This window comes from Mus musculus, chromosome 10 (genome assembly GCF_000001635.26).
Source record: "Mus musculus strain C57BL/6J chromosome 10, GRCm38.p6 C57BL/6J".
Lineage (NCBI taxonomy): Eukaryota > Metazoa > Chordata > Mammalia > Rodentia > Muridae > Mus > Mus musculus.
The window spans coordinates 78,591,980-78,611,668 of record NC_000076.6 but is presented as its reverse complement, the minus strand read 5'-3'; the positions used below and the strand labels follow the sequence as shown (position 1 = coordinate 78,611,668).

General features: G+C 43.4%; 1 long non-coding RNA gene across 1 annotated transcript; it reads right to left on the bottom strand.

The window, feature by feature from the left end:
• Nucleotides 1–14,386: 14,386 nt before the first annotated feature.
• Gm30346 lies at nucleotides 14,387–19,628 on the bottom strand. Its single transcript, XR_380602.2, has 3 exons — nucleotides 19,189–19,628; nucleotides 17,228–17,431; nucleotides 14,387–15,245 (listed from the first exon to the last, which is right to left on the bottom strand). It is a non-coding gene; the product is annotated as a predicted gene, 30346 (long non-coding RNA).
• Nucleotides 19,629–19,689: the final 61 nt, after the last annotated feature.

The following is a 19,689-nucleotide window of genomic DNA, read 5'->3' as shown; positions in this document are numbered from 1 at the left end:
TTTTAAGACTACTGCTAGGTGCTTGGGATACAGAGGTGAACCCCAAGTTGTACAAAGTCTAGCAAGGAATAGAACAACCTAATAAAACCTAATTCACCATACAGTAGAGTGTGGTAAATGTGTCACAAAGGAATAGATGATTTCTGTAGCTGGGTTTAAAAGTACTTGGTGATCTTACAGAGGAGCTGAGTTTGGTGTTTCAGCCTCCTGAGTGCTAGGATGACAGTTGTGCACCACCTGGTTGGGAAAGTTTATGATTGGTTGGTTGGTTGGTTGGTTGGTTGGTTGGTTGTTTACTGTGGCAGTACTAGAAAAGCCCCTGTGGGTCATTTGGGAAGAGTTAATGACTTGCAAATACCATGCTTAAATATGTCAGGTTAGTGACCCTTCCTGTATCCAGAAAAACACACGAAGGATTAGAAATTCTTTTGCCTGCTCTTGGAACTGCTTTCCTCCTATGGGAGGCCTCACCCACCCTGATATGGGGGTTTGTACCTAGTCTTAATGTATCTTGTTATGCTATGTTTGGTTGATATCCCTGGGAGGCCTGTTCTTTTCTTAAGGAAAACTAAGAAGCAATGGATCTGGGGGAAGAATGAAGGAGGAGGAGTGGAGGGAACAAGAAATGCAGTCAGGATGTATTTAAGATAAAAGAATAAATTATTTTAAAATTTTTCACCAATATGATTGCTGGGTATCCGCATAAAAACAAACAAATAACAAGAAAACATGATATCCAAATAGTGCCAGGAGGGAACAAGCCTCCCAAGATGCCGGGCACGCCTGTGAGTGCAGGCAGGACCACCACTGCTGCTCAGAGGAATACGCTCAGAACCCTCAGGACACAGGAACTGAGGAGCTGCCTGGGACAGGAGCCTTCTGGTCTCCGTCTGCACCCAGAGCTGATCGTGTACCACAGAGCTACATACACAAATACTGCCAGGAGAGAGCTGGTCTCCCAGGAGTGCCTACACACCTGTGAGCATAGGCTTGCAGGAGAGACAAGCCAAAGTCAGAGACAGCAAGACTAGTTAACAACAGAGATAACCATATGTCAAAAGGCAAGCACAAGAACATAAGTAATAGAAAATAACACTACTTGGCATAATAAGAACCCAGTTCACTCACCACAGTGAACCCTGGTTACCTCAACGCACCAGAAAAGCAAGACTCTGATTTAAAATCACATCTCATAATGATGATAGAGGACTTTAAGAAGGACATAAATAACTCCCTTAAAGAAATAAAAGAGAACACAGATAAACAGGTAGAAGTCCTTAAGGAGGAAACACAAAAAAAAATCCCTTATAGAATTACAGGAAAACACAACCAACAGGTGAAGGAACTGAACAAAACCATCCAGGATCTAAAAATGGAACTAGAAACAATAAAGATATCACAAAGGAAAACAACCCTGGAGATAAAAAAACCTAGAAAAGAGATCAGGAGTCATAGAAGCAAGCATCACCAACAGATTACAAGAGATAGAAGAGAGAATCTCAGGTGCAGAAGATACCATAGAAAACATTGACACAACAGTGAAAGAAAATGCAAAAAGCAAAAAGCTCCTAACCCAAAACATCCAGGAAATCCAGAACACAATGAGAAGACCAAAACTAAGCATAATAGATATAGAAGAGAGTGGAGATTCCCAACTTAAAGGACCAGTAAATATCTTCAACAAATTTTAGAAAAAAAACTTCCCTAACCTAAAAAAGAGAAAGAAAGAGAGATGTCCATGAACATACTAGAAGCTTACAGAACTCCAAATAGATTGGACCAGAAAAGAAATTCCTCCCATCACGTAATAATCAAAACACCAAACACACTAAACAAATAAAGAATATTAAAAGCAGTAAGGGGAAAAGGTCAAGTAACATTTAAAGGCAGACCTATCAGAATTGCACCAGACTTCTCACCAGAGACTATGAAAGGTAGAAGATCCTGGGCAGATGTCATACAGACCCTAAGACAAATGCCAGCCCAGATTACTATACCCAGCAAAACTCTCAATCACCATAGATGAAGAAACCAATATATTCCATAACAAAACCAAATTTACACAATATCTTTCCACAAATCCAGCCCTACAAAGGATAATAGATGGAAAACACCAACACAAGGAGGGAAACTACACTCTAGAAAAAGAAAGAATGTAATCTTCTTTCGACAAACCCAAAAGAAGATAACTACACAAACATAAAAATAGCATCAATAATAACAGGGAGCAACAATCACTATTCCTTAATATCTCTTAAGAGATGGACTCAATTCCCCAATAAAAAGACATATGCTAACAAATTGGACTCCTGAGAACCAATAACCCTATTTTTAAATGAGGTACAGAGCTAAACAAAGAATTCTCAATTGAGGAATACTGAAAGGTAGAGAAGCACTTAAAGAAATGTTCAACATCCTTGTCATCAGGGAAATGCAAATCAAAACGACCCTGAGATTCCACCTCATACCAGTCAGAATGGCTAAGATCAAAACCTCAATTGTGAGCAGATGCTGGCAAAGATGTAGAGAAAGAGGAACACTCCTCCACTGCTGGTGGGATTGCAACCACTCTGGAAATCAGTTTGGTGATTCCTCAAAAATTGATCAAAGTACTTCTTGAGAACCCAGCAATACCACTCCTGGGCATATACCCAGAAGATGCTCCAACATATAATAAGGACACATGCTCCACTATGTTCATAGCAGCCTTATTTATAATAGCCAGAAGCTAGAAACAACCCACGTGTCCCTCAATAGAGGAATGGATACAGAAAATGTGGTACATTTACACAACGTACTTTACTCAGCTATTAAAAACAATGAATACATGAAATTCTTAGGCAAATGGATAGAACTAGAAAATATCATCCTGAGTGAGGAAACCCAGTCATAAAAGAACACACATGGTATTCACTCACTGATAAGTAGATATTAGCCCAGAAGCTCAGAATAACCAAGATACAATTCACAGACCACATGAAGCTCAAGAAGAAGGAAGACCAAAGTGTGGATACTTTGGTCCTCCTTAGAAGATGGATCAAAATGCCCATGAGATTAGTTACAGAGACAATATGTGGAGCAGAGACTGAAGGAAAAGCCATCCAGAGACTGCCCCACCAGGGGATCAATCCCACATATAGTCACCAAACCCAGACACTATTATGGATGCCAACAAGTGCTTGATGACAGGAACCTGAGAGACTCTATCAGTACCTGACAAATACAGAGGTGGAGGCTCTCAGCCAAACATTACATTTAGCACAGGGTCCCAAATAGAGGAACTAGAGAAAGGTCCTAAGGAGCTGAAGGGGTTTGCAGCCCCATAAAAGGAACAATAATATGAACCAACCAGTACCCCCAGAGCTCCCAGGGACTAAACCACCAACGAAAGAGCACACATGGAGGGACCCATGGCTCTAGCCACATATGTAGTGGAGGATGGCCTTGTAGGTCATCAATGGGAGGTGAGGCCCTTGGTCCTGTGAAGGTTCTACACCCCAGTGTAGAATGCCAGGGCCAGGAAGCAGGAGTGGGTGGGTTGGTGAGCAGAAGGAGAGGGGAGAGGATAGAGGGTTTTCAGAGGGGAAAACCCGGAAAGGGGATAACATTTGAAATGTAAATAAAGAAAATACCTAATTAAAAAAAGAAGAAGAAAGAAAAGAAAAGAAAACACTATGGTAGAAGCTAGGATTTAGCATCAGCTAAGTATGAAGCCCACTGTATCTGGCAGCCATTACATTTATTGTTTGCTTGTTTTGAGACAGTGTCTTTCTATGTAGCACTGGCTGGATTTAAACACAGTATGCTGAGTAGGCTAGCCTTGAGTCATAGAAATCTAGCTGCCTCTGCCTGCCAAGTGCTAAGGTTAAAGGTACAAACCACCATGCCAGGAAAGTTACCACATCATCCTACAAGATAAATAATGTTGCCCTTGTGCTGGGGAAAGTGGGAATTGAAAGTTGAAGCTACTATTAGGGCAGCTGAGATCAAAACGCTGGACCCCTAGTCTTGACAAGGACACGTTTTTGCTCTAAATGTATTATAGAGCAGGGGCTACAAGCCGCAGCTTACAGGGTAAATCCAGTCCACATCCTGGTTTTGTATAACTGGCAAGCTGGGGCTGACTTTTCCATTTCTCTGTGCTTAGTTTGGTTTTATGTTTTGTTATTTCAGGTTTTGTTTTATTTAAGATTTATTTTATTTTTTTGCCAGGCACTGGTGGTGCACACACCTTTAGTACTAACATTCAGACGGCAGAGGCATGCAGATTTCTGATAGTGCAAATTCAGCTTGTTTTACATAGTGAGCTCCAGGATGTCCAGAGCTACATATTCAGACCCTACCTCAAACAAGAACAACGATTTGTTTTTAATTGTGTGTACGATGGCAGGAATGTAAGTGTGTGCGGGTGCCTGCAATCCAGAAGAGGGTGCTGGATCCCCTGGAGCTAGAGGTGCTTAAAATCTCCAGTCACACCGACACGCACTGACCAGGGCCGTGGATCAGTGTGTCAGAGAGCAATGTCTCAGACTTCAAAGACAGCAAAACTTTAATAAGCATTGCCCTAGAAAGTGCATACTAGGTGGGATCAAAAGCACTCCACTTGGGCCCCAGGACAGGATTTGCTAAGGGGAAGTCTCAGAAGGTCTGCCGGAGCACTCCAGGCTTCCCCAGCAGGGTCCAAAGTTAGCTCTTTGGATGACGACATAAAATTTTTGAGACACTGCTTCCTGTAGTTCAGGCTGGTCTCACACTTGCTGTACACAAGACCTGCTTTGAACTCCAAATTCTCCTATCTCTACTACTTAGGTGCCACACTCCCAGGGTTTGGATGGATTTTAAGTTCTACTTTCACTCTCATCAGGAGCTAGCATTTGGGTCCTCCCTCTTTTGATACAACAGGAGACACACTCAGCCAGGCTCCATCCCTTGTCTTCTCAGAAGCCTTGCTCTATTTCCCAGAGACTCATTATGCAGGACACAGACCTATTCCTACCCCCTTGATATATAAACACTGCCTTGCCTACCATGAAAACCTGGTTTTCATATGTATGCCTCAAGGCACTCGGCCAGTACTTACACCCCATCTCTATCCAAACTAAAATTGGGCTGAAGTTCTGGCCACTTATAAAGAGGCACATATAAAAAGGCACACAAGGTGTTGACTGCTAACCCCACACTGTCCTGGGTATATCTGCCTTTTCACTGGCCCACTAACCTGCTTTGACCTGCCTGTGCTTTGCATTGGTTGCACATGAGTGGCAGGGTCAGCTCTCAAGTGCTCTTACCCTTCAGGGATGGCTCACCCTTGCCTCCATTACAAGGGCCAGTTCTACTCTGCTGCTCAGGTAAGGCGCAGGGCCTGCTCACCAGTGTCCCCAGCAGGGACAATATACACAGCCCCTGGTCATCCATATGGTCCCTGGTAGCTTCTCTGACCAGGGACATTCACATGTTCTCTAGTGGTTGTATGAGCCGTGGATATCGACACCAACTCCTGCCACTGTGTAGCTGCAACTCAGACATGGCCCTCAATGGCAGCTTGGTCTGGGACCTCACCATGGTCCCTGGTAGGGGGCCTGGCCACTCACAGCAGGCTACTCCTCTCCATACTAGAATCTCCAGTTCTATCTCTCTTCATAATGCTCAAGCTATCCCATTTCTGTTTCTCTCCCATCTGACCACTATATACTCACAAATTTTGGTCACTCCTTCTGCAGGCTGGTCACAAGGCTAGCAGGCCCCTGGGTGGCATCCTCCATTCATGCTGTGTGGCAGCAAGCAGGTATCTATGGCCCACCTGTGCTATGTCCAGAGAGCAGGTCTATGAGTGGCTTGGCAGCCTGCAGGTCTCTCTCTGTCTTCCTCCTCCTATGCTAGACATGATTTGATTTTATTTGATCTTTATGACTCCTAGGCATGAGACAGCTTTAGACATCAAACCAGGCATCGAGTTCTGGCTCTTGACTGACATCTGCTCTGCCCTTAACTAAGAACACCACCACCACAGTGTCTCTTCGCCCATTGCCAGGGGGTGTTTGTTTGTTTTTAAACTTTATTCTTCTCTCATAAAAATACTTTTTAGTATTTATGTGTTTGTTTACTTATTTATTTTCTTTTAAAGACAGGGTCTCACTATATAGCCCTGGTCACCCTGGAACTTGCTATGTAGGCCAGGCTGAATTTGAACTCACAGAGATCTGCTTGCCTCTGCCTCCCGAGTGCTGAGATTAAAAGCCTGAGTGGGATTTTTTCTTTCTTTCTTTCTTTCTTTCTTTCTTTCTTTCTTTCTTTCTTCTTCTTTTTTTTTTTTTTTTTTAGATTTTTATTTGTACGAATGTTTTGCCAGGATGCATGCAGTATCTACAGCAGCCCAAAGAGGGTGCTCCAATCCCAGACCTGGAGTTATAAATCACCATGTAGAAGATGACAGGGAACCTGGGCCTTTGCAAGAGCCTCAAGCGTACATTTAACCTCTGAGTTTTGTTTTGTTTTGTTTTGTTTTGTTTTGTTTTGTTTTGTTTTAAAGAAAATATCCAATAGAAGAAAAAAGAAGAAGAAGAAGGAGGAGGAGGAGGAGGAGGAGGAGGAGGAGGAGGAGGAGGAAGAGGAAGAGGAAGAGGAGGAGGAGGAGGAGGAGGAGGAGGAGGAGAGAAAAGAGATAAAATAAGAAAGAAAGAAGCCATGGATTTAGAATAGAAATAGAAAGGTGTGAATTGGATCTGAGCAAAGATAAGGAATAGCATGGGTGTGGGGAGGTGTGATTGCTCAAAACACACTGAATGCATGTTCCGATTTCTCAAATAATCAATAAAATAGATCTAATTTAAAAACAATGCCTAACACAATTAAAGTGTTACGTGCACAATTTCTATATTCTACTGTTAAAGACTAAAGACAAGATTCGTTCTGCTTGTGTTCAATACAGATGCAGCTTTACTCTCATCTCCCGTTGGAGGGTTAACTTCGCTAATGCAGAAATCCATGGATACAACCCAACTGTACACCATTTCTCTTATGATGACCTGGATGCACGGCCTGGATAGCTCATCAATACTTATTCCGTGTTCCCAGAGATTAGCATTAGAACTGTATGTTGCTCCAAAGAAATAACTTTTTAAGAATTGAATCATAAATCATGTGGAATTTGTAATGATTAAGAACAGATCACATGTAATTTTCTTTGAATTAAACTTAAGACTGACTTTAAAAAAAAAAAAACCTCTCACTATATAGACTAGGCAGTTCTCAAATTTGCAATCTTCCTGCTTCTGCCTTTTAAGGGCTATGGTAACAGGTGTGTTCCACTGCCTTGTGTCCTGGTTCTTATATTTTGATTTTCTCTGCTTTGCTTTGTTTTAATCATGAGGAAAAAATCAAAACAAGAATTTTTTGCTCTAATTATATAAAAGTCTAAATCTGAAGCCCACAGAGTTTCACCCAAATACAACCATACCCGCTTGTTTACACATGCCCTCCTTCAGCCTTCTAGCACAAAACTGAGCGGTCTCAGAGATCTTAAATACAAAGTCTGAAATGTTTGCTAGTGACTGAAGAATGAGCCTTCCTCCATCTTACTTATAGTAAAGACAAGTTAGGTTCATTCCTGCTTATGATTAAACCTCTGTTTCTCAAGGATTGGCCATTCTCAGTTGTCAACTTGCCTGCATCTGGAATGAACTAATCTAGAAATGGAGGGCACACCATGATCAGGATGTTGAGGCAAGTGAACAACATGCCTTTGATCTGGATCTTGAGGCTGGAAGACTCAGGATTTTGATTTGGATCTTGAAGTGGGATGGCACGTGCCCTTAATACCGAGCTTGAGGCACACCTTTAATTTGGGCCATACCTTCTGCTGGAAGTCTATATAAGGATTCCTCCATTCTACACCTCCTTGCCCTCACTTTGCCAGTACATCCATTCCTTCACTGGCATTGGAGCCTATTTCTTCAGGATTCCAGCTTATACAGAAGAGCAGCTGAGACACCCAACCTTGTGGGACTGAGCAACTACTAGATTCTCGGGCTTTCATTCACAACTAGTCATTGTTAGATTATTTGGACTGTAGTCTGTAAGTCATTCCAGTATTCCATATATGTATATATTCTATATATATTCGATATGTTCTATATATCCTTTCTATGTATAATATTCATATACTAAAAGGGAAAGAGATACGTTCCAGAAGTTCTGTGACTCTAGAGAACCCTAACTAACACAAATGGCAATCATGTCTTTGTTTTAAAAAGTTGCTTATAACTATCTTGCAACCCTACCTTTGTTTCAAAAGGTTATCTGATGACCTATGACACCTTGTTAGGTCCATCTTGTAACCATGTCTTTGTCTTAGAAGGTCATTAGAACTAACTTGTTATGCTCCAGTAAAACTGCCTGTTTTGCCTACTAAATGCCCCACTTGAAAATTCCATACTCCTGACCTACAAAAGTGCTGTCTTCCCCATAGCCAATGCTGCCTCTCAAACTCCACCTTAGAGGGAGGCAGCCCATATACACAAATTTAAAACCTTGCTTTAATTAAATTGGTTATGATGATTTGGGGATTACCTAGGACTCTGTGTTGTACAGCAGTTTCCTTGGCACTGAAACATTGCCTTCAACTCCTGAAACTCTGGAAGTAAACAAACCTCACAGAACTAAAAAGCTGAAGTTTACAAGATTTACCAGGACTCCTCCACCCAGGTTATGGACAGCTGCTGGGGGAGGAGATGCTTACCAGAAGAGCTGCTCAAGGAAGGCCTGGAACCTTCTCCAGCTGCCTGCAAATCATGCAGAAAGCCCCAGGGTTGTGGTTTCATTAAGTGGTGGACTTTTCAGTAATGCAGCTGCTTTTAAGTCATCCCTGCTCATCTTAGTAACTCCTCACCTATATTCCTGTTAACAAACTCTTCAGCTCTCCAAGTTGCTGCAATATTACTTTGGTCTATTGTGGGTTCTCTATCTTTGTTGAGTGTGTGTGTGTGTGTGTGTGTGTGTGTGTGTGTGTGTGTGTGTGTGTGTGTTTTGGTGTGTGTGTTGGTGTGTGTGTTGGTGTGTGTGTTGGTGTGTGTGTTTTGGTGTGTGTGTGTGTATGTTGGTGTGTTGGTGTGTGTTGGTGTTTCTCCCCAGGAAATGCCTCACAGAACAGTCTGCCAATTCTACAAAAAAGTAGAGAATTTGGATACAGTTCAGAAATAAAGCACTTTCCTATAAGAAAGTTCTTTTTTCCTCTTAGAAATATTAAACCCAATAAGAGCCCGTATTTCTTAACTTTTCCCCTTTATCATTTAGCCAATCTCATCAGCTTGTGAAACTGAGCTCCAATCAGGACAATGGGATGCAGTCACCATCTACACCAGTGATAAAAGAGCCATTTCAGCCCAGTTTGTGTTCTAGTGAACTCTTTTTTGCAAAAAGAAATCATCCTTTGTTTGACACTGAGATTACTGTTTCTACAACACCCCTCTTAGCACACACAAACCCCTGGGCTTAATCCCAATGCTGAAAGAAAAAAGAAAGTAACAGAAAAAGTAGCGCCTGAATCCAAAGTGTCCATCAAGCTAGGCATCATCAAGGCAGCTTGTCAAGACGAAAGGCTCAGCCTCCAGCCCAGACCCCTGGATCGTAATTTCAACATCCCGTGAGGGATTCAAATAATCCTGACAGTTTGGGTACCACTGGACTTGCTGAGGTTCCTGTAGAAAATTGGAAAGCATATTTTGTGAGTGGGGATATGGATTGGGATTGGTTGGTTGGTTTGTTGCTCTTTTGGTTGGTTGGTTCATTGCTTTTTTGGTTTGAGGTTCTTTTTTTCTTTGAATTAGGACCCAGCTATATAGCACAGGCTGACCTGAAACTCCAGGCCCTCCTACCTTGCCCTCCCAAATGCTAATGTACTACCAAGCCTCACTTAGGTTTTGATTTTGTTTTCTGATTTTATTTTTGTTTTGAGACAAGATATCACTATGTTGCCCAAAATAACCTGGAACTCCATGGCTCAACCTTATCTCTGACTCCTAGGTAATAGGGATACAAAGCCACCATTGTGTCCTATTCAGGAATAGTGTTTGTTTGTTTGTTTGTTTGTTTGTTTCAAGGCATTTTTTACACCTTAAAATTCCATTTATTTATTATGTATGTGTGCTTGCACTCATGACTCTGTGTTTACAGGAGCAGGAACTGATGTGGAAGTCAGAGGACCACTTGTAGGAAGCTGTTCTCTCCTTCCACCGTGTGGTTCTCAGGTATCAAGTTCAGATCCTCAGAGTTGGCAGCAAGCACCCTCTGCCACAGAGCCACCTAGTACAGTGGTTCTCAACCTTCCTAACGTTTCGACTCTTTAATACAGCTCCTCGTGTTGTGGTAACTTTGCCCCCCCCCAACCTAAAAAGTATTTTTGTTACTACTTCATAACTGCAATCTTGATACTATTATGAATTGTACTGTAAATATCTGTATTTTCTAATGAAGTTAGGTGACCCCTGTGAAAGGGTTGTCCAACCCCACTACCTTCAAACTAGTTGACCCATGGGCTGAGAACCACTGATCTCATCAGACTAGGTTCATCTGAAGCTGCAGTTGGACAGAGTGGCTACCAGGTAGCAGTGATGTAATTTACAAACCATATTTGAAGTGACACTGGCCAATCCTGATTTGCCTGGCTGCAATGTATCTTTGGGAGGGGACACAAGTAACATTACCTTGTAGATAAAGAGTGTAAGGTATGCAGAGAAGTAATAGAGAATTGGGTGGCACATGACATGGGCGCTGGGTTTGCTGGGCACTGTAATGTAGTATCCCTTGTCCCTGAGATTGCTCCAGAGCAGAGAGGATTGTAACAAGATTTCAGCACTCACAGGCAGTCTTAGGCTTCAGAACAAACCCACTGGTGAGCCACATCATAGCTTAGACCTCAGCAGATTTCTCTGCCAAAAACTAAATGGCCATTATAGTCTCCTTACAGACCACACGGTTCCTGGTACAATGATCCTGCCCTGCAACTGAACCATTAAGGCAGGAATAAACCATACATCCGGGAATTGGTTAGTGAGAATTATGGACACTGAAACCTGAATTTCGTATCACTTGGGATGGATTATATTAATTGCCAATTTGATAGGATCTAGAATCACCTAGGAAAAAGAGTCTCTGGGCACGCCCACGAGAGACTATCTAGATAAAGAGGAGATATTGCCAAGGCCTGTGAGCGACTGATTTTCTTGATTAGATTAATCAAAGTGGGGAGATTCACACTAAGTGTGGGTAAATGCATTCCATGGACTGGGGTCCCGGACTGAACAAAAAAGATGTAGTGGTGCATTTTGGCTACACCACTTTGGCTACCAGTAGATCACACGTGTGTACCTGCCCAGAACTATCTTTGGATCTTCGAATGAAAGACACACACACATTAGGTTTTTGTGGGGTGTTTTTGTTTTTGTTTTGTTTTTTTTTAATGCCTTGGCTACCTCAAAGGCTGGTCACTCCTAAACCTTCCCCTGCTACCCCAAGCCCAATTGGGAAAGTGGTGAGTGGCCAGTTCCTGAAATCTCACATGGCTGGTTGGTTTTAAGTCCTGCCGCTACTTCCCTGAGTCATTGTGATTCTGTCTGGTTCCTCTCTACATTCTTGCCTATGTAACTCTTAAGCGTCCCACCCCATGCCCAGCCATTGGCCGTTGACATCTTTATTAATTGATGAAAAACCAACTGGTACAAGGACCTTCAGCATCTGGACACGCAGATTTTGCAACCAATCTCCAACAAAAGGAGCAAGCAAGCTGAGTACCAGTTCATTACGTTTTGCTTCCTGATTGCAGATGCACTGTGACCAGCTGCCTCCCAGTAGCTCCTGTGGTCATGACTTTCTCACCATGATGGGCCGTACCCTTGAACTGTGATCCAAAAGAAGGCTTCCTTCCTTTTTTTAAGTTGCTTCTTGCCAGGTACTTTATCACAGCAACAGGAAAATGTGACTTATTCAACTTATTCAATTGTAGTCACAACAATGTAATCATCTGGTTACAAACTTTTATTTGTTTTTTAGTTTTGGTTTTGGTTTTGGCTTTGGTTTTGGAGACCAAGTTTTCCTGTGTAGCCTTGGATGTCCTAGAACTTGCTCTGTAGACAAGGCTGGCCTCAAGGTCGTAGGTCAACCTTCCTCTGCCTCCCAAGTGCTAGGATTAAAGGCATGTGCCGCCACCACCTGTCCAAAAACGTTTGTGGGTTGTTTGTTTTTTAATTAAGCTGTTCTAACTCAAGGGCTGGATTTATCTTGTAAAGGGTCTTGGGTCATTCAGAGATTCACCAATCTGATCATGAATGTATTTCAACAAAGAAGAGGCTGTTATTCACGTGTTGGCACTAGGGCTACACCCCAAACTCCGGATTCCCAAATGTAATGCCAAGTCACATCCGTCAGGAGTTTATATAAGCAAAGGACAGCATTAAAACCTGTTTACTTGCAAACACACATCCTGCAATCTGAAGGCTGCGTTCTTTTTTGCACAGAGATGTCTTGCAGGTCCTGGTTATTTCTAGTAAAACAAGCTTTTGTTTACAGAAGCAGTAACAGCAGTTAACCTTGTGACCTATTATCTTGTACAAACCACAGTATTGCTCAAATTATACAACACCAATTACAATAACCTTTAACATGTGGAGGTCCGATTTTGCCTTGCATTTCTCTCAAGCAACGGTAATTTTTATAATTTTTAACATAAAGTTAGCTGTCAACGTAACAGCTGTGACAATCTGGAAAGCTACCATTTGTCAGTCATGGGGTAGATGTATGACTTCTCTCGGAGAGACATAAGCATCTCTTCACCATAGACAGGGCATAACCACAGACCAAAGAAACAATTCTACCTAAGTCTAGCTTAGTGAACCAATAAGTTCCTGAGGGTTACTCACAAAAGCATGGTGACTCAAAGGCAGTTACATCACTCAAAAACCCATTCTAACTTGGTGACAGCTCACAAAATTGGTATCCCTGTTACTGCTCCCAGCACAGGTTGCAGGAAACTGTGCCAATGCTGATCAGAATCCCTCTACCTGCAACAAGTGCCTCTGTTGCACCAAGAGGCATGGTTCCCTAAACCTTCTAACTATCGAGCTTCCAGAGTCCTGTGTTTACCTCCTGGGCCTGTATGTTTCAGTTACTTCCTGGGCTCTATAAATGTTTCTATTCAGAGGAATAGGTACATAAGAAACAGAAAGAAGTGACAAGAAGCAGAAATCAAAGAGGACCAAAGATGAGAAACCTGTAGAGGAAAGACCAGCAGTACAGCAGGCAGGAACAAACACAGGACATGCAAGGACATCTATATGTGCTGTTTCCACCTCCCACTGCTTGCCAGATTTAATACCCTCTTGAATTTAAGATCTTAGCACAGATACTGCTTCCTGTAACCTGCATCTAGTACTCCGGTCACATCAGTCTGAGTTGCATCTGAAGGACTGGTCATTTCACAAGTTCCAGCAGATCACAGATGGGGGTAGATGTTGGGGTGGGACAACTCAAAGCCCTAGATCTGGGACTGGGAGGTAGCTGACTTGGTCAGCCCACCAACTCTCCTGTGCCCACACCACCAGGGTATAGAGAGAATATCTTGTGTATTGTATGGATATATCACCTGTCAAGAAAAAAGCCTATGGCCTATGACCTATGGCTTAGGAAGGAAATAAAGGTGGGACATTCTGGAGAGAGAAAGGATTCTGGAAATAGCCAGGCAGGAGATTTACCAGAAAGATATACACATGGTACCTGAGCACAAGTAACCAGCCACATGGCAAAACATAGATTAAAATAAGTGAGTTATCTTAAGCTATGATTCTAGTCAGAGAAGAGCCTAGCAATATGGCCAAGGTACTTGTAAATATATTTTCAGTCTGAGTCTTAGTTTGGGAACATGGGGCTTAGAGGTAGAATCAGGCCAAACTTCTATACCAGGGCAAGCTCTCCCGCACTACCCCAGCTAATTCACCCAATGCTGCAGCCAGCAAGGGTCAGAATCATCTCTCCTTTTCTCCTGTCCTTGAGACAGTTCAACTATACATTTGCCACAAGGGCCAGCTCTCCTACCTGCCACAGGCAGCAATAGGCAAGAGGGTATCTCTCTTTCTCTCCAGACCAATGTAGCTGAGGTGAATGCCCTTATGTGTTATCTTATCAGGTCCAAACCAGTACCTCTATGCTTAGTACAATAGCTACTCACTCGAAATATAGGTGTAGAATGCTGGGCATGGTGGTTCACACCTTTAATCCCAGCACTCAGAAGACAGAGGAGGTGGATCTCTGTGAGTTTATGGCCAGCTTAGATTACACAGTGAGACCCTGAACCCAGAGAGAGAGAGACAGAGAGACAGAGAGAGACAGCGCGAGAGACAGAGGCAGAGACAGAGACAAAGACAGAGGCAGAGACAGAGACAGAGTCTGCGTGCCTGTGTGTGTGGTGATGGATTGAAGGAATGAAGCAATGTGATAACAATAAGCCCCAGATGCCACATAGGCTACTTTGGAACAGAGATGTCTGTGGTGGGTATGGTTTGGATATGGATCGACTATGTCCATCATCTGCTTATGTGCTACAAAGCTTGATCCTAGTGTGGCCATTGTAGCTTTGATTTTTTTCTCAACCCTACTTTTAATATGGGTTTTTAGATACTTTAACCAGCCTTCTAGCGTACCACCCACCCTCCAGAGGTAGTGAAAAAGAAAGGTTATTAGGCTACAGGGCACGTAGGGTGTGGACCTGTTTAGAAATTGTTCTTTGGAGCAAATCACATCTGTACTGTCAGAAAATCAGCAGTTCAGTTCACAGAAATCAGCAGTGGCTGCCCAGTCTGCTCACAAACACTGTGAGAATCTATCAGCAGTCAACTTCAGTAGTGTTGGGATAGCAAACAGGAATCAGCAGCAGTGGTACAACCTAGCAGAAACAGCCAGACCTCAGCCGAATCAGCTCAACACAAGTCAGCAGAAGGAACCAGGACCACCAGGGACACCAGGAGAAGTTCTCTGCCATGCCTCTCTCAACAAAGTGAAGATCAGCGAAGACTCAAGACCAAGAAGCCTTGCAAAACTAGCTATGCACGCAAGTCTCCATCACTGTCCATTTGAGTCCTATTTATACTCCCTCCAAACACCATGTGTCCTCCACAGGTCTTGACTCAGCACATGACTGCCTTAGCAAAACTCCATGTGAGTCTGTATCAGCTGACATCATTCTGCCGATTGGCTGGAGTCTGCAGAAACAGCAAGAAGCCGCCACCTCACCACCAGAAGTTTTTTTGGTGTGTTTCTCTCTATGGAGTCATGTCAAACAGAGCTCCATTATGCAATATAAAGTGAGCCAATACATGTGTGTCAGTAGCAAAGAATCCTTTATCATGCTCACATGCCTGCTTTAGCAAAACATTCTTTCACCTGTGTCTGCTTCAGGAAAACACTCCTTCATGTGTTTGCCCCAGCAAAATACCATCCAGCACACTGACTTTCCAAAGAAACCATAAGTTTCCACTTCAGGCTGTGTTGGGATATAGTGAGATCTTTAAGAGGCATAGCCTATTAGGAGAGAATTAAGTTGCAGAGACAACACTCTTGTAAGTAATGCTAGCCTACTAGAGAAAATTACTTCACAGTTGTTACAGACAAAGGAGTCTGGATCCTTGGCAGTCTCTGGCTTTCTCTCTCTCTCTCTCTCTCTCTCTCTCTCTCTCTCTCTCTCTCTCTCTCTCCCTCTCCCTTTTTTCCTCCCTCCCTCCCTCCCTCTCTCTTTCTACCTCCCCCATCTCACGTACACACACACACACACACACACACACACACACATCATGACTGTGACCCAGCCAAGTAAGCCTTAACCATAGATAGCCTGAACAGCAAGATCACTCAAACATGAGCTTTCAGCCAAATGAAACAACAAACAAACAAAACCCAAAACTGTGAACTCAAATATACTTACTGTCCCAAGACTGTGTGCCAGAACAAAGACATGAAGGATTCCAATTCAAGTTGCTGTGAACACACACACAACACCCTATTCATCATGAAGTTGGTAGCCATTTATGTGGGCTACATCTCTACCTGATAGCTCAGGGCTGTCCCGTGGAGGGAGAGACCTAACCTGATGAGAGTGGGCAGAAAGTCACTTCCGGCACACTCTGAGAACTAAAGCTTCATCTGGAGGGGGTGGAGGGTCTCACGGACGGAAGTTCTAACTGCCAAATGTCCGCTTCTCTGTGAACTCCACAGAATGGGACAAATATTTTCATCTATGTGAACCTGTATTTAGAAGTCCCACAAGACTTATTTGATGACACAATAGAGGGAGTCACAATTTATTTTTTTCACAGTGCAAGGATCAAACCAAGGGTCCTGTCTATACTAGGCAAGCACTCTGCCATTGAGCTACATCTGTTGTACCCTGGAGGAAAAACTCCAGTGAAAAACTTGCTAGTGAAGCCCCTTTCTAGTGATTGCCACTACTTATATAATCCTGAGGAGGCCTGGTGAATTTTGTAAATTTCAAGAACTTCCTGAGACGTGTGTTTACCTCCTAAATCTTATCTAGCCTGACTCCAGGAAAACTTTAATTTGGAACAAAAAAAAACAGGGACACAACAGGAAGACCCAAACTAAAACCATAGTAAGTAAATCCCATGGCCAGAGAGATAGGTAGGGTTCCCTGATATAGAGCTGAGGAGCTGCTATCTGCAGTAACACTACCCCAACACCCCCCCATTCTAACACACACTCACACACACACACACACACACACACACACACACACACACACACACCTAACCTTATAGAAGGAAATATCTGGCTAAAGGAAGCTGTAGGCTGCCTTCAGAGATCAAAGTACTAACCAGGGATGGGCAGAAACTTTCTTTGTAGTTTCTCTGCCTCTGCAGAGATAAAGATCTGCAGATGTGATCATGAACTTCTGACAACTTTTAGCTAGTTCAGGGTTCCTCCCCTCACCAACCAGGATAGATTAGTCCCATTTCTTTCATCTTATTTGTATACCCACATTTGTACCTAGCTGACATCTCTAGAAATTTGGATATTTGGAATTGCAAAGCCAGAGCAGCTGCAGAATCCAGTAGAGACAGGAAAGAAGAAAGACTTCGCGCCCAGCTCCTAGCTTGAGCTGGGAACCCAGCCCCAGATATTCTGGCTCTTTGCAGAGGAAGAAGCCTGAAGACTTCAAGGTTAGACTTACCTGGACAGACTAGTCAGCAACTCTAATGCCTGAGGCTTCTGCCCCAAGCCAACCTCAATGACTCAACCAGTGCCAGCTGCAGGGAGATTTGTTCCTGACTCAGCTGTCAAGACGTCAAGACGGCTCACTCATAGGCGGCAGAAGGGAATTCTTTCCTGCAGCTGCTTCCAGCCTCAAGACCTGAGATCCATGACTCCAGATTATCTCAAAAAAAAAAAAAAAAGGCTGCTCTTCATTGGTGCTACTGAGAGTTCAACCCTGTTTCATTCAAATCCCGAGTGCTTAAAGTTTAACCTCATTGAAGTTGGTAATCCCAAATGGACAATAAAGTACCTCCTCCCACCTGTACTCTTAGTGGTGTGTGGGACAAGAACTTCACTGGAAATGAGGAAAAGTCTCTGCCAACACTTCAATGGGACCCAAGAATTCATGCAGGTTGTGGTGATGATCTACACCTTCCGGGTGGGTGGGGTGAACGGTGGTGAAAAGACTTTGTTCAGGAATGTGATCTTAGTTCCAAGTCCACCCTGGGCACTGAATGTAGCATCGAACGCAAGTGTGAAGCAGGTTTTATTTCTTAAGGAGGACACAACACTATATCCTGCCTGGGTTAATCAGTGATTAACTCTGAGTTACCAATGATGCATCCACGTTACATTAAAAACAAATGCTCTTCTTGGAGTCATTTAACCAAGAATACAGATTTGAATTCTTTACTTCATACTTCCTTTGTTTCTGTCCTCTATCTGTTGCATGAGTCTAAATGTATGCCTGCATCTGTATCTGTTCCTGTCTGTCCACCTGTTTGGTATGAGCTCTGTATGTGTGTGGGGGGGGGGAGAGAGAGGGGGGGGGAAGTGTTTTACTCTATATGGATTGAACAGCACATAATGGGATACTTTACAGAAGTCTTTAACAGAGTTTTACAAGGGATTAAATTGCTAGCTCCATCTGTCTCTAATTGACACAGATAACAAGCATCACTGTTTATCAACTAATTTCTGTAAATGGATACTTTCGACGTTTTTTTGGTAGAAAGTTGCTTCTGCTTCTGCAAGTGTTGCTTTCGTGTGCATTATCTGAGTGAGGGGCCGGGAAGAGTACCTAATCTAAGAGTCCAGGTATGCATTACATTATAGGTTGTAAGAAGTTGATTGCATGGGAAATCCAAAACAAGTAGAGTTGATTGCTACATTGTTCTCTTACTCAATGAGTACATAGGAGGCTAGCAGTCGTGGGTGACTTCCAGGTGTGGTATTATCTCTGGCTGTAAGGTCTAGCAAAAGTTCCAGTCTCTTAGAATGTACTAGATCTTTTCAAACTATTGCAGCACCACAGTTTCTCCTCCCACATGTGCCTGGATAAGCAAAGCTGGGCAGGTCTTCCTTCTACTCATCTGCACTCTTAACTTTTAGACGCCTGCATACCCACCAATTACCACAAAACTACTGAACTGGGAGGAAGCCAAGGACACAGAGGTGTCCACATAGGTGCTTAGTCCACTATCCCAGTGGAGGTCCAGCCTGTGTCTGGCACCAGTTAAGAGACCTGAACTTTAGTTGTGCCACAGTTCATGTGTTGAAAGTTTAGTCCTCTATGTGGCCCTGTTAATAGGCTAGTCATGGTGAAAGGAGCCTATCGGCGGGAGTTGGCCTTCAGAAGACGGTTCTGTGAGACCAAATTAGCAGTTAAAAGTGCTTGTTTCCCAGCCGTTTCTGGGCACCCACACACACACCCCGATCCATGTGCCATACACACAGAAGCACACACATATTCATAATAAAAAGTAAACTTAAGTTGTAAGAATCAGCCCAAACCTAAGATTTTTTTTTCTCTTCCTGTCTTAAGGAGTGCTGCTAGGACATCAACATGAACTCAGTCTACTTTAGAAAGTTGTCCAGCCTCCGGTATTTCAGTACTAAATAAAAAATAATAATACAACCTCCGATTTCACCACTTACTTTCGAGATACACCTATCCTTGCTGTGTTCTCGACTGAGTAGAGATCAGCAGACTGCATCGTCTATATCGCGTCCATGTTCCTGACAGTGAGCATCCCGGCTGTCTGAAACCACTAAGCTTGAGGGTCAATAAGCAGCAATAGTAACTTGAGTTGGGGGCATTTGGGGTTCCCAAGGAAAGATCGTGGTCGAGGTACTGGGTGATGTGGGGATGGATGGACGGACAGGAGGAAAGACATGAGCTGATGTGTGCCTTGGATGCGGTTTGGGGGAGCCGACAGAATGTGCTGCATGCCATCACACAAGGAGGATGGTTATGGGGGGCCCAGCCTATGCCATGACATTCATAGTTGAAGAGTTAGATCAGCCCAGCACCCCATCATGTCCCCTCCCGGCCCCAGGCGACTACATCTCCCAGCATCGCCTGCTCGGGCCGCGGGAAAGGAAAAGAAAAAAAAAAAAAAAAAGTTAAGGCCAAGCATTCCCGGAATGCGCTTCCTG